Raw genomic sequence first — 12,237 nt, forward strand, 5'->3', positions numbered from 1 at the left:
ACTGCTGGAGAAGGTCACTGAGAGGATTTGACTACCAATTGACCCATGAAATGGACCTGGGCAATCAGAGGCTCCTCCCTCCCTCCTCTGGCCTGGGATGTTCATTCTGTTCTGCCCACCATTCCCACAGGGCGAGCCATTTGCAAGAATAGGGCTTTGAGAGAATAAGGTGTTGTTGAGGCCATCTGTATGGTATACAGGACTGAACCCAGTTAAGACCTCTTTAAGATTCTGGCAGGTAGGGTAGAGATCTACTCAGCTTGCAGCCACTGAAGACAAACATCATTTGTAAGTTCCCTTGCTTATTAAAATTGCCACCTACCAATCTACAGTGTAAGGGGCAGTTTCAGATTTTACCTGGGAAGCTCCCAAAGTTGTGAATCAACACCATCTGAAATAGCACCCTAGTGCCCAAGAGGTGGCAGAAGACCATCACCCAAGCACTAATAGGAGAAGAGGATACAGGTAAAAACAGAATGAGGATTTATCTCCAAGACATGGGACTTCTTTAAACTGTAAGTATTTTTAAAAGGATCTGAAAAGTTACCAGTACTGTGCTCTCTGCTCACCTTGGTAAGCAGGAACACAGAGCAAGATTTATTTAATTAAGAGAAAAAAGTGTGACATCATACATAAGACCCTAACCGGGAATTAAAAAGGATAAATGAAAAAAACACTTCCTTCATGAGGACTCCAAACTGAAATTAACACTACTATCCATTTAGTCTTCTGCTCCAAAATCTCCTATTACGGTAACTTACACATATACTCCTTGCCTTTGTAACACCAAATACTCCTAGTTCTTTTTTTTTTTCTATTTTCCTGATTAGTCTTAGTCACCTTTTTAAGTATCTCTTCTTCCATTCATCCCATAATTGATATTTGTCATGGTTTGTCCTTAGCCTTTGTCTTTATCATATCACTACATGGTCTCACCCACTCTCGAGGGATTAACATCCAGTATCTCCAGCACAGACTTTTCTTTCTGAGCCCTGGACTGGAAGATTCACCTGCCCACTGTGCTCCTGAATATCCTGCTGCCAATTCAAACTCCATTTACAAAACCAAATTCAAAATCTCCATTCCTTTCCCAACACACAATATACCATATCTCCAATCTGACCATTTCCATCCCTAAATCCATTCCTACTTTTGATTTTACCATCTTATCACTTTCAAAATAACTCAGAGTAAGATTCACTCTTGAATTTTTCCTCCTGCATATTTTCCATTTCAATCAACAGTTCTAGTATTTTATAACCTGATATCCATATTCTTCACTCATAATTTGAGTTCCCATAGTCTCTTAATGGGACCATTGCAACAACCTAACTGCTCTTCCTCACTCTAGCCTTTTTCCATCTCAAATCCACCTTTCACATTTCCATTTCAGGAGAAACTAGCCATTGAATAAAAAGACAAGAGTTTTCATTAAAATACAAGTATAGGCACACCATCCCTTCTCTTGAAACCTGTCATTGATCAACATTCCCCTAAAGTATAAAATTCAAGTTCCTTAATGTGATAGAGAAAGGCATTGCTTGACTTGACCCAGGCTTACCTTTGCCCTCTCACCACTTCCTAGCTTTCCCTCTAGTTCCATCAACAGTAAACAGGCTACAGTTTCCTACATTGCTGCTGAACCTCTGCCTAGGGTACTCTTCCTTCCCCATCACTTGAATAGTTCCTGTATTTCCTATGGGCCTTAAAATGCAGGTCAGAGAGGACCCCCTTTAGGACGTCATCTTCATTATTAAGTATTTCATACACTGGAGTAATAGAAAGAACATAGAGGATGGAATCTCTTGGGAGGTAGTAAATTCTCTTGAGGGCAGACAAGGAGGAATGGCCACTAGCCATGTAGAATGTAAAGGGTTGGACTACATGACTTTATGTACCAGTCCATCTCTTGAATTAAAGGATTTGTTTTGTCAGTGAAGATTAGCTGAAAGTCTGTTAACTCAGAAGACTTTTAGTGTAACGACAAAGAAATTTTCCTCGCCTATTAAGAGAAAAAGAAAAAGGGTTCCTTCTTATGTTTTCTCTATTGTATGACTAATAAATAAAATTAACCCAAAGTAACACACTGATAAGATTATTTAAAGACCTAGTTAATATTCAATATTGTATATATTAAAATACTTAACAATAAATGTAAGTCCCATTTCTTATATCTAGAATAAGAGAAGAAAAGATAAAATGAAATTGGACCAGAGCACTGGAAAATTAATTGTACTTTATTTCCAATCAGACTAAAATAAGTATATAAAGTATTCATGACTGATTTCTGTAAATTTATAATGGAAACAGAATAAAAATAACTAAAGAGAATTATTCCATTGATGGGACATCAGCAAAGGAAATTACCTAGCAAAACATATCAGAATATCATCAAGGAGAAAAGACGTTCTAGTTAGACAAACACAGCTTCACATAAGATCATAAAACTGTTGTGCCCTCAGGGCACATTCCATTAATATCTGATCAAATCTTGTTATTTCAGTGTGCAAAGAGAATTTAAAAACATTGAGCAGATGGTTATCATGCCTTATTAGAAGTAGGAGTTTACATCAAAAATGTTTGTGGCCGAAACCGGTTTGGCTCAGTGGATGGAGCGTCGGCCTGCGGACTGAGGGGTCCCAGGTTCGATTCCGGTCAAGGGCATGTGCCTGGGTTGTGGGCACATCCCCAGTGGGAGATGTGCAGGAGGCAGCTGATCGATGTTTCTCTCTCATCGATGTTTCTAGCTTTCTATCTCTCTCCCTTCCTCTCTGTGAAGGATCAATGAAATATATTAAAAAAAAAAAAAAATTTTTGTGATTCAGAGTTTGACAGAACCAAATATCAAGAATTGAAATATAATCCCACTTGATACTAAAAATATGTATTATGATATATGCAATTCAAAAGAGGTTCTAGAAAGAAAAGAAGACAATGGTTAGAAACTCAGCAAGAGCTATAGAACTTGAAGATCCAGACTTTAAGGTCAATTTCAAAAGTGTATGTATTAAAATAAACTTTTAGTAACACATTTATATAAATTATTCTCCACAGGAAAAACAGTGATAAACCTTCCATTTTATCGAGAAAGTCAAAATATTATATTTTACTATCATATAGCTTTTCCATTAGGCTAATGAAAATTGGGGTTGACTTAAATTGCTTATTATTGTTCAGGAGGAAAATACGTAATTCTGAAAGGAAATTATTACCTGTTAATTTTCCATTTAAGGAGAAACTCGACACTGAATAAAAATAATACTAAATTAACCTTACATCTTACTTTGGAGCCCTATGTATGATTTAGCAGCATAATTTATGCATGCGTCCTATATAATAAAAGGGTAATATGCAAATTGACCCTAACTCTGGAATGACTGAGAATGACTGGTTGCTATGACGTGTACTGACCACCAGGGGGAAAACACTCTACACAGGAGCTGCCCCCCGTGGTCAGTGAGCTTCAACAGAGGGGAGTACTGCTCAGCCAGAAGCCGGCTCATGGCTGGCCAGCGCAGTGGCGGTGGTGGGAGCCTCTGCACTAAGGATGTCTGATTAACGGCTTAGGCCTGCTCCCCACAGACCTAACAGTCCCCAGCAGGCCTAAGCCATTAGTTGGACATCCCCCAAGGGCTCCTGGGCTGCCAGAGGGATGTCTGACTGCCAGCTTAGGCCAGATACCCTAGGGAGCGGGCCTACACTGGCAGGTGGACATCCCCCAAGGGGTCCCGGACTGCGAGAGAGTGCAGGCCGGGCTGAGGGACCCCCCCAGAGTGCACGAATTTTTGTGCACTGGGCCTCTAGTATATTATAATGTCTTATAATGTTGATGAAATCAATTTGTTCTTTATTTTCTAATTATGTACTAAGTGAAATCATATTAAATAGCACTTTTAAAGTCAAAATCCATCAAAAAAGTAAAGGTAAATAAAACACTTTCAGAAATGTTACAGGTTGTTATTATCACAACTAGAGGCCCGGCGCAAAAAATTTGTGCACTCAGGGGGTCCCTCAGCCTGGCCTATGCCCTCTTGCAGTGTGGGACCCCTCGGAGGATGTCCACCCCAGTGGGGACCCTCATCCCATGGAGGTTTGGCCAGCCTGAGTGAGGGACTGATGGCTGTTTTCAGGCTGGCCACACCCCCTTTAGGGTGGGAGGTCCCCACTGGGGTGCCTGGCCAGTCTGGGTGAGGGGCTGAGGACAGTTTTCAGGCTGGCCAAGCATCCTGGCAACGTAAGCTCCCAGCCTCTCCTTTTTATTCTTTTTTGTTTTATTCTGGGATTTATTTACCTTCTATAATTGAAACTTTGTTGCCTTTAGCGGAGGCCTGCGGGAAGCTTGGCTTCCTCCATTGCCAGGGGCAACCCACTCCTGCTTGCTCCAGCTCTGTGGCCACGGCTGGCTGAAAGCAGGTATCTGGGGTTTGTTTACCTTCTATAATTGAAACTTTGTTGCTTTCAGTAGAGTTCAGAGCCGGGCCATGGCAGGCGGGGAACCTTGGCTCCCTCCATCAGTGGAGCAAGCAAGCCTCCTGCTTGCTCCAGCTCTGTGGCTGCCGGCCGCCATCTTGGTTGGGTTCATTTGCATATAGTCACTCTGATTGGCTGGTGGGTGTAGCTTAAGGTGTAGCAAAAGTATGGTCAATTTGCATGTTTGTCTTTTATTAGTATAGGATTTTGTATTTTGAAATGGGCAGTAGAATAAAAAGTATAGGTCCCTGTTGTTAAAAATTAATACCATCACATTATTAAATGTTTACATCATCATCATCAGTATAGTTATACCAGTTTTGAAAAACAGTACTACTTACAATTTCAAAGTAGGTTTTCATTTAATGCCAGGCATTATATTGACTCGACAAAAAGGGAAAGTTTAAATTGTCCAGACTAATCCCATGCAGGCTGACCCATGGTATCAAGCAATCCTGATCAATCATAAGGTTTGAACATTCGATCCCTGATCATAGGTGAGGTGGAGGGGACAGGAGGTTCTGGTCCTGCTGCAACTATTAATACTGAGAAGACAAAACCAGGCCAGAGGCCAAAAACTCTGCCATGTCACCCACATTTCCAATATACCTATTATCTGTACCATGCATTCAAGTCTCTCATTGATTTCTTTCTTCTCTCTAGAACTTGGTTTTCAATAATGACTTTCTACAAATCCTCTAACTCTTTCAGTTACTTGCAAGCTTGCTAATTTCTCTACCCATTTAATTTATAGATTTACTAAATAAAAACAAAGAAACAAAAAAAACCACTGCAACTCAGTTGCCAAGGAGCTGAGGGCTCCTGACAAGAGCTAGAACCAATTTGCCATTTATTTGAGGAAACCATCTCTAAGAGAACTTCCAGTAACGTCTACACAGGACTGTAGCCCTGGCAGCAACCTCTTGAGAGATCCCAAGGTGAAGCAGCCCAGCTGCCCCCAAATTCCTCACCCAGAGTAACTGTGTGAGATCACAAATGTGTATGATTGTTTCAAGCCTCTGAATTTGGTAATAATTTGTTACACAGCAATAAATACCTCCAGGCTCTATGGTTATTCTGAAAGCTAGTAGGAGCCACTGGAGAAGCCAAAGCATGGAAATAATGAAATATAACACTATATGTGATTTCATGAGGAAAGGGCTGAGATTATAACATAGAAATGGAAGTGTAATATTCATAGTGCCAATGGTCTCTTTACCTTAATAAAAGGCTGGACAGGATGATGACAGACCAAAAGAACCTTTGTAAAGATAAGTTTCGTAGTATGAAAACCTGGGAATAATTGAATAATTTCAAAGGGCAACTTTGTAGAGTAAATGTCACTAATGATATTCACATAATATGTCATATTTTTACCATATTTTCTACCTTTTAGTCAGAGTTTTTAGTCTTACAAGAACAATAAAATAATAGATATAGGAGTTATTTTAGAAGATCAGTGTCTATGCAAAGTCAATGAATAACAATGCATTGTAATTTAGATGTTAGGGTTTTGTCTTTCAAGCCTGTAGGCAATATTGCTTCCAATTAATTTACTGAGAATTATAATTTATCTCAGGTACAGAAAGAATACACAAGCCAAACAAATAAGGAGCCATCCCATACTCTGGATAGCCAACAAATTGCATTTAGAAAAGAGTTAAAGATATACAAACCATTAGAATTCACAGTACCATTTTTGTTTGAAATCCTACGTTTACTGAGTTCACTATTTTATTTAGTTCTCATTTGACAGACACTTATATTGTTAAGATAGGCTATGTGATAGATGTTTTGTTAAAGAGTGACTTATATAACCACTGTCCTAAACTTTGATGGTTATAATTTTTTATAAAGCATATGCTGCTTTCACACACTGGTACTTTCTCACCCATAATAACCCTGTCCCTCTATGACTTAACTACTATTGAATATTACTGACTTTTATTTTTCTGTATATGAGGCATAAAAATATCTGTGGTTAGAATATTGGTATATTTCTTAATAATTTCAATTCAAAGAACTGTCTGTACTCAATACAGTTACAGGACTAAAATGAAACTGAATAAATTGAATATTTTATAGTACACTAACTTGAAATTATGACAGAAAAATTATTTAATTAATTACTAAACTTTTATTTAATCAAGTATGCAAACCAGCAACTTCAGAGAGATTAGTAGGAAATTCTTTCCAAATATAATCTCATTTGAATTATCCTCTGGTAGAGTCTTGGAAGTAGTTATTTGTCAGTGCCTGGGGAAGTAATAACTTATGATGTGTTGGTGGTGAAGAATACTTATATTGTAACAGGCTAGATGCTTCTGTGGTTTATCATTAACACATAAGATGACACAGTGACACATATTGCAGGAGCATATTGGGGATCGGTGTCACATTTGTGAAATGGCCAATGTGTGACCAGGTGCCACCCTAGTTTGCATATCATATACATTAAAAAGTTCATCTTTAGACAGTGGTTAAAAGCAAAGCACTACCTGAAATCTCAACTGTTACTTTTATTAACTATGTTGGGATAAATCAATTATAACCAAGCATGCCATTTTTTTTCTAATCATCAAGATTATCACAGAGAATTAACACTGTTAGAGTGAATGGCTATTCCCTAGTCCAGATTGTTTCCTTCAAGAGAGAGAATGCTCCACTATCTATGTCACTTCTAACATCTCTCCACTTCTAGGCAGACATGACTTATTGATCATTTTGAATGAAGAAAATTAGTGTGTGTAACTTAGGACCTTTTCTCTAGAGACCAAGTCTCTTCGGGAGAACACCCCAAATTCTGCCCTGCCTCTCCAGCGGGGGTGTGCAGTGTGGCACTGTCTGGGGCTGGGGACGCCTGCTTAATTCTGGACTTTAGTATTAGGAAGTCCCCTTGCCTATAGACATAAATCACATTCTCCAGTACATAGTCTTCCAGAATAGAGGTAATATTTTGGTCACCATAAGCTTATTTCTTAATTTATTCAGGACTTGGGCAGAGAAGATGGGTACTTCTTATTGGTCCTTCTAAAGGAGTTTAAAACATCAGTGATGAGAACAATCAACCATTCTATTAAAGGACAAAATACGAACACCCAGACTAACCAGCGTTTTCATGTGCTCCAACTTTTATTCTGATGCCAACTACCTAGACCCGTGGTCGGCAAACTGCGGCTCGCGAGCCATATGCGGCTCTTTGGCCCTTTGAGTGTGGCTCTTCCACAAAATACCACATGCGGGCGCGCGTACAGTGCATTGAAACCTCGTGGCCCATGCGCAGAAGTCAGTTTTCAGCCTGGGCAAGTCTATTTTGAAGAAGTGGTATTGATATTTGGCTCTGTTGACTAATGAGTTTGCCGACCACTGAGTCCTAGACTGTTTGAAGTCAGAATGAAGAGATTCCAAGAAATTAGGCAAAGGCTGCCCGTTCGTTGTGGCTCAGTTGGTTGAATGTCATCCCATGCACCAGAAGGTTACTGGTTCAAACCCGTACATGCCCAGATTGTGGGCTCAATCCCCAGGAGGGGCCGTATAGGAGGGAGCTGATCAATGATTCTCTCTCAAATTGATGTCTCTCTCTCTCTTTCCCTTCCTCTCTGAAATCAATAAAAGGTATATATAAAGAACCAGTAAAAAAGACCAAAAGAAGCAGAGTGATGTAGCTGATAATCTTCATCATGGGATTCAAATAAGAAAATGTCAAGATGAGTGCAGTTAACAGTATCAACTTGTACAGAGGTTAAAGGGAATGTAGGCAGGAAAGAGGAGTTGGTCAATGAGATTGAAGAAAGCATTTTCAGAAGCATGGTGAGAATGTTAAAGTGGTTTTGAGTGTTAGTTAAGACATACAACTGTGGAACTCAATAGAATGCAGGATAATTCCCAGTGCTCAGGAGGCAGGCATAGAGCCAAGAGCAACGAGACCCACTTGAGGCATTGTACCCAGCAAGCATCAAATTAGATGTAAAGAAAAGAAAGGTGGGAGGGAGAGGAAAGGAAAGAAAAGGAACTTCAAAGAAAAGCATCAGAGCATCTAATCTTGAAAAATAAAATTAGAAGTAGCTTCTAAGTAATTAACTACTCAGTTATACAGAGCTGTCCAAAATAATCAGCACGGTGAAGTAACCTTTTGTTTAGGCAGTGATTGATTCTCAGGTGAGGCTGGCATTGAAAAACTTTGCTGCTAACCTTTGTAAGAATTTGGTGATAAGTTCAAAGAGAGAAGTCAAAAAAAGTATTCAGAATCCCTGCAAGAAATGTTCTAAAAATGGAACAAAAAATATGATTGCTGATATAAAAATAAGCATCAATTTTAATCACACTATACCAGATGGGGCCTGCACAGATAAAAAGGGCACCGTTGTTAAAAAGAAAATAATGTTCCAGCGAGGACAGAATGATGTCCCTTGTAGCAGCCATAAGCACAGCACTCTGCCAGGAGTCCTACAGTGGCGTGTAGGCAATATTTTTGTCAAATAACGTGAGTGTGTCTGACAGTTATGTTCTATCACAGGCTGTGCCCTTGATGGTAAGAGTGTTCTGCTGGAGCATAAATAGAAACTGAACACTAAGATATTAATCTAACAAACTGGTGAAGATGACTCAATGCCACAGACCAGGCAATTGAATAGAGATCAGAACAGAATCCAACAATCAGCACAGAAATCTAAATCAACCTCAAAGAGCTAGTGTCTAACACACAAGCGAAGTCTATAAAACCAGATGATAAGGCAAGGGCATCACTGAGATCACTCACTCCAGCTCCAACAATCTATGAGTTTGTAAATCCTCATAAAATTTTTGGCTCTTTGCCTGATAAGAATCTAAAATAAAACTAAAATTATAAATAAAGTAATTGGCTTGAAAAATTCATGTAAGAATTATGAACTTTCCTGGGTTTAAATTAAACTAGCCCAGCCAGCATGGCTCAGTGGTTGAGTGTTGATCTATGAACCAAGAGGTAATGGTTCGATTCCCAGTCAGGGCACATGCCCAGATTACAGGCTCGACTCCCAGTGTGGGGTGCGCAGGAGGCAGCCTGTCAATGATTCTCTCTCATCATTGATGTCTCTCTCTCTCTCTCTCTCTCTCTCTCTCTCTCTCTCTCTCTCTCTCTCTCTCTCCCCCACCCCTTTCTCTCTGAAATCAATAAAAATATATTTTTAAAAAATAAATTAAACTCAAAACATGTTTATGAGGGCTCAGGAGACAGACAACCAAGTAGGTTAGTGACTGCCCATAGAGGTGACCTAGAGCTACTCTCTCCTGCCTCTTGTTCTTCATATGACAAATAAGGATAATAATAACCACGTCATAGGACTGTTGTTAGGATTACATTGTAATTTATATAAGTCACTTACTTAACTGCCTAACACATGACATGCACTCAAGGTGAGTTATTTTTTATCCCTTTATCAATAAATTAGATTTGAGCCCTACATACAACTCATCAGAAACAATTGGGCATGGAAGATCTTAGCTAAATGGTGTCAGATAATCTGAATATGCTCTGGAACAGGGGTGGGCAACCTTTTTGTGAGTGCGTGCCAAAACCAGCAAAATCTCTGACTCAAAATTCTTCTGCGTGCCAACCCTAATTTTTTGAGAACATGTTACGCCTACTTGATACCTCTTAAGGTGTACATATGTGAAGAACCTTGGAGAAATAATAAAATTAATTCGAGCGACAAAAACACAGTATATGATGATGAAAAATACATTTATTTTTTAATGTATACATGTACACTGATAGTCCGACAGAAAACTTTATGACTCCGTTTGATATTATCAGTGGGACTTTTGCTGCTGCATCACTGATGACAGAGATTTTACATCAGGTTTATATTTCGTGACGTTCAGAGATATGAAAGAGCTACTACTTTCATCCGTCAGGCTACTCCAATTATGAGACTTAACAATTCATCACTGAGAACAAAGATTCACAAGCGTATGTGGATGAAACCAAAACACTGGTCGGATCTAGGAAGGCAGGGAGAGTTAAGGCAGACGCATAGAAATTGCTCTTTCCCTCTCCCATCAATCCATGTCTATGGTCTTTAAGATAACTTGTTATGTAAAATTATTTATTTATCCAAGATTATTTATTGGATAAATAATTTATCCAAAATTATTTATTTATCCTACACTGAATTTATCTGAAAAATAAAAAAGTCGATATTAAGAAAAAAATTGTAAATGGAAGATTATAAGAGAGGGTTTCGCGTGCCAGCAAAAATTACTGGCCTGCCATGTTTGGCACGTGTGCCAGGGGTTGCCCACCCCTGCTCTAAGAGGTTGTGACTCAAACATAAATCTAGTTGTACAGGAAAGAAGGATGGAACACTGAGAAGACCAGCAAATGGAATATGTACACTGAGATTGTAATTTCAAAGAAGCCTCCATCTACTTCAAGCAACAGGAAGTCAGAAAGAGCCAGAGGTGCTGTCCAGTATATCCACCTGGTAAGGGTTTCACCCCTTTAACCCTTGGGAGAGATGAGTCCTGTGATGGGGTAGAAAAACTACAAACGATGACTTAAGGTTTTTCAGTCCCAGAAGCTGAAGAGAAATCACCATGAGGACCTAGCAGTTGCATATTCCAGCAGCAGTGATGCAACAACACTTCATTGTCTTCTGACAATACAGAAACATCTATGGACCAAGATGTTCACGTTGGAGGGATATAAATAGTAAAATAAAGGCAGCTATGAACATCTTAAATGTTCAACCAAATATCATGTATGGTACATTAAGGTGAAAGAATCATGTAGCCATTAAGATGTAGTTACAAGTGATATTTAATGATCTGAAAGGTGTGGACTTATAATAAATACTGAATACACAGTATAAGCTCACGTTTTATGAATATATATTCCTAAGAAAACATGTCAAAATACTGGCAGTAGTGGTCTCTAGATGGTGAGATTGCAAGAGAATTTTTCTTCTTTGAACCTTGCTACATTTTCTAAATTCTACACAATGTTCTTGTTTCAGCTTAATAATTTAGGCAATATTTTTAAGAAAACAAAGAGATTAGCATGGTTGGCATTAAGTCACTGAAAATATTGGGCCGTGAAGAGCAAACAGGGAATCCCCTCCTCTCTCCATTCAAGTTCCCCTGTACTGTTCCCCTCCATGCTTTCCCTCTTCTGATAGCCAGAGACCAGCAGCATCAAATTGCCCCAAAATATAGCTGGGGAGAGGAGGGGGAATTAGTGACTATGAATTCATCCTCCTCCCCGCCCCCCGCTCTTTTTAACCCAGTCTTCACCCTTTTCCTGACACTATTTACCTATAATAATGGCCACAGCAGTTCTTATTCTAGATCAAATAGGAGAGTAATGCTGGTGGGGAATGGGTGGGGAGTGGAGTGATAAAAGTCTTCAGTAGCAACAGTGAAATGTGGTCATATCTTTCCATTAGAAAGTCTTTCCCATCCTCATCTTGCTCTCTATATGAGGGCTGTGTGCTCAATAAACACTGCTGGAATTTTCACCTCTTTTATTTCCTTTCCTTTCTTTTTCCTTCCTCCTTTCCCTCATAATGGATGCAAACCCCTGTTCTCTTAGGCCTTACTTGGGAGGTCCTCTAAGTTAGGCACTTCTAGGCTGGTAGATAGCTATTATCCTGGGACTAAGGTACAAAAATCCCTGTGTGACGAAGCAGGAGTGTTTAGCTATGCAGGGCTGGTCTCTGATAGGGATGTAGAGCCATTTGCATTAAGGAGCAAAGATTTGAAGTTAGGGAGATTTATCAGGCAGACTAG

General features: G+C 39.4%; 1 protein-coding gene across 4 annotated transcripts in view; it reads right to left on the reverse strand.

Annotated features, from left to right (window-relative positions):
- The window catches only part of TMEM117 (transmembrane protein 117), a 433,115-nt gene that overhangs the window by 354,352 nt on the left and 66,526 nt on the right, over window positions 1–12,237 (reverse strand). The gene's annotated exons all lie outside the window — the stretch shown is intronic.

Source organism: Myotis myotis, unplaced genomic scaffold (assembly GCF_014108235.1).
Source record: "Myotis myotis isolate mMyoMyo1 unplaced genomic scaffold, mMyoMyo1.p scaffold_m19_p_3, whole genome shotgun sequence".
Classification (NCBI taxonomy): Eukaryota; Metazoa; Chordata; class Mammalia; order Chiroptera; family Vespertilionidae; genus Myotis; species Myotis myotis.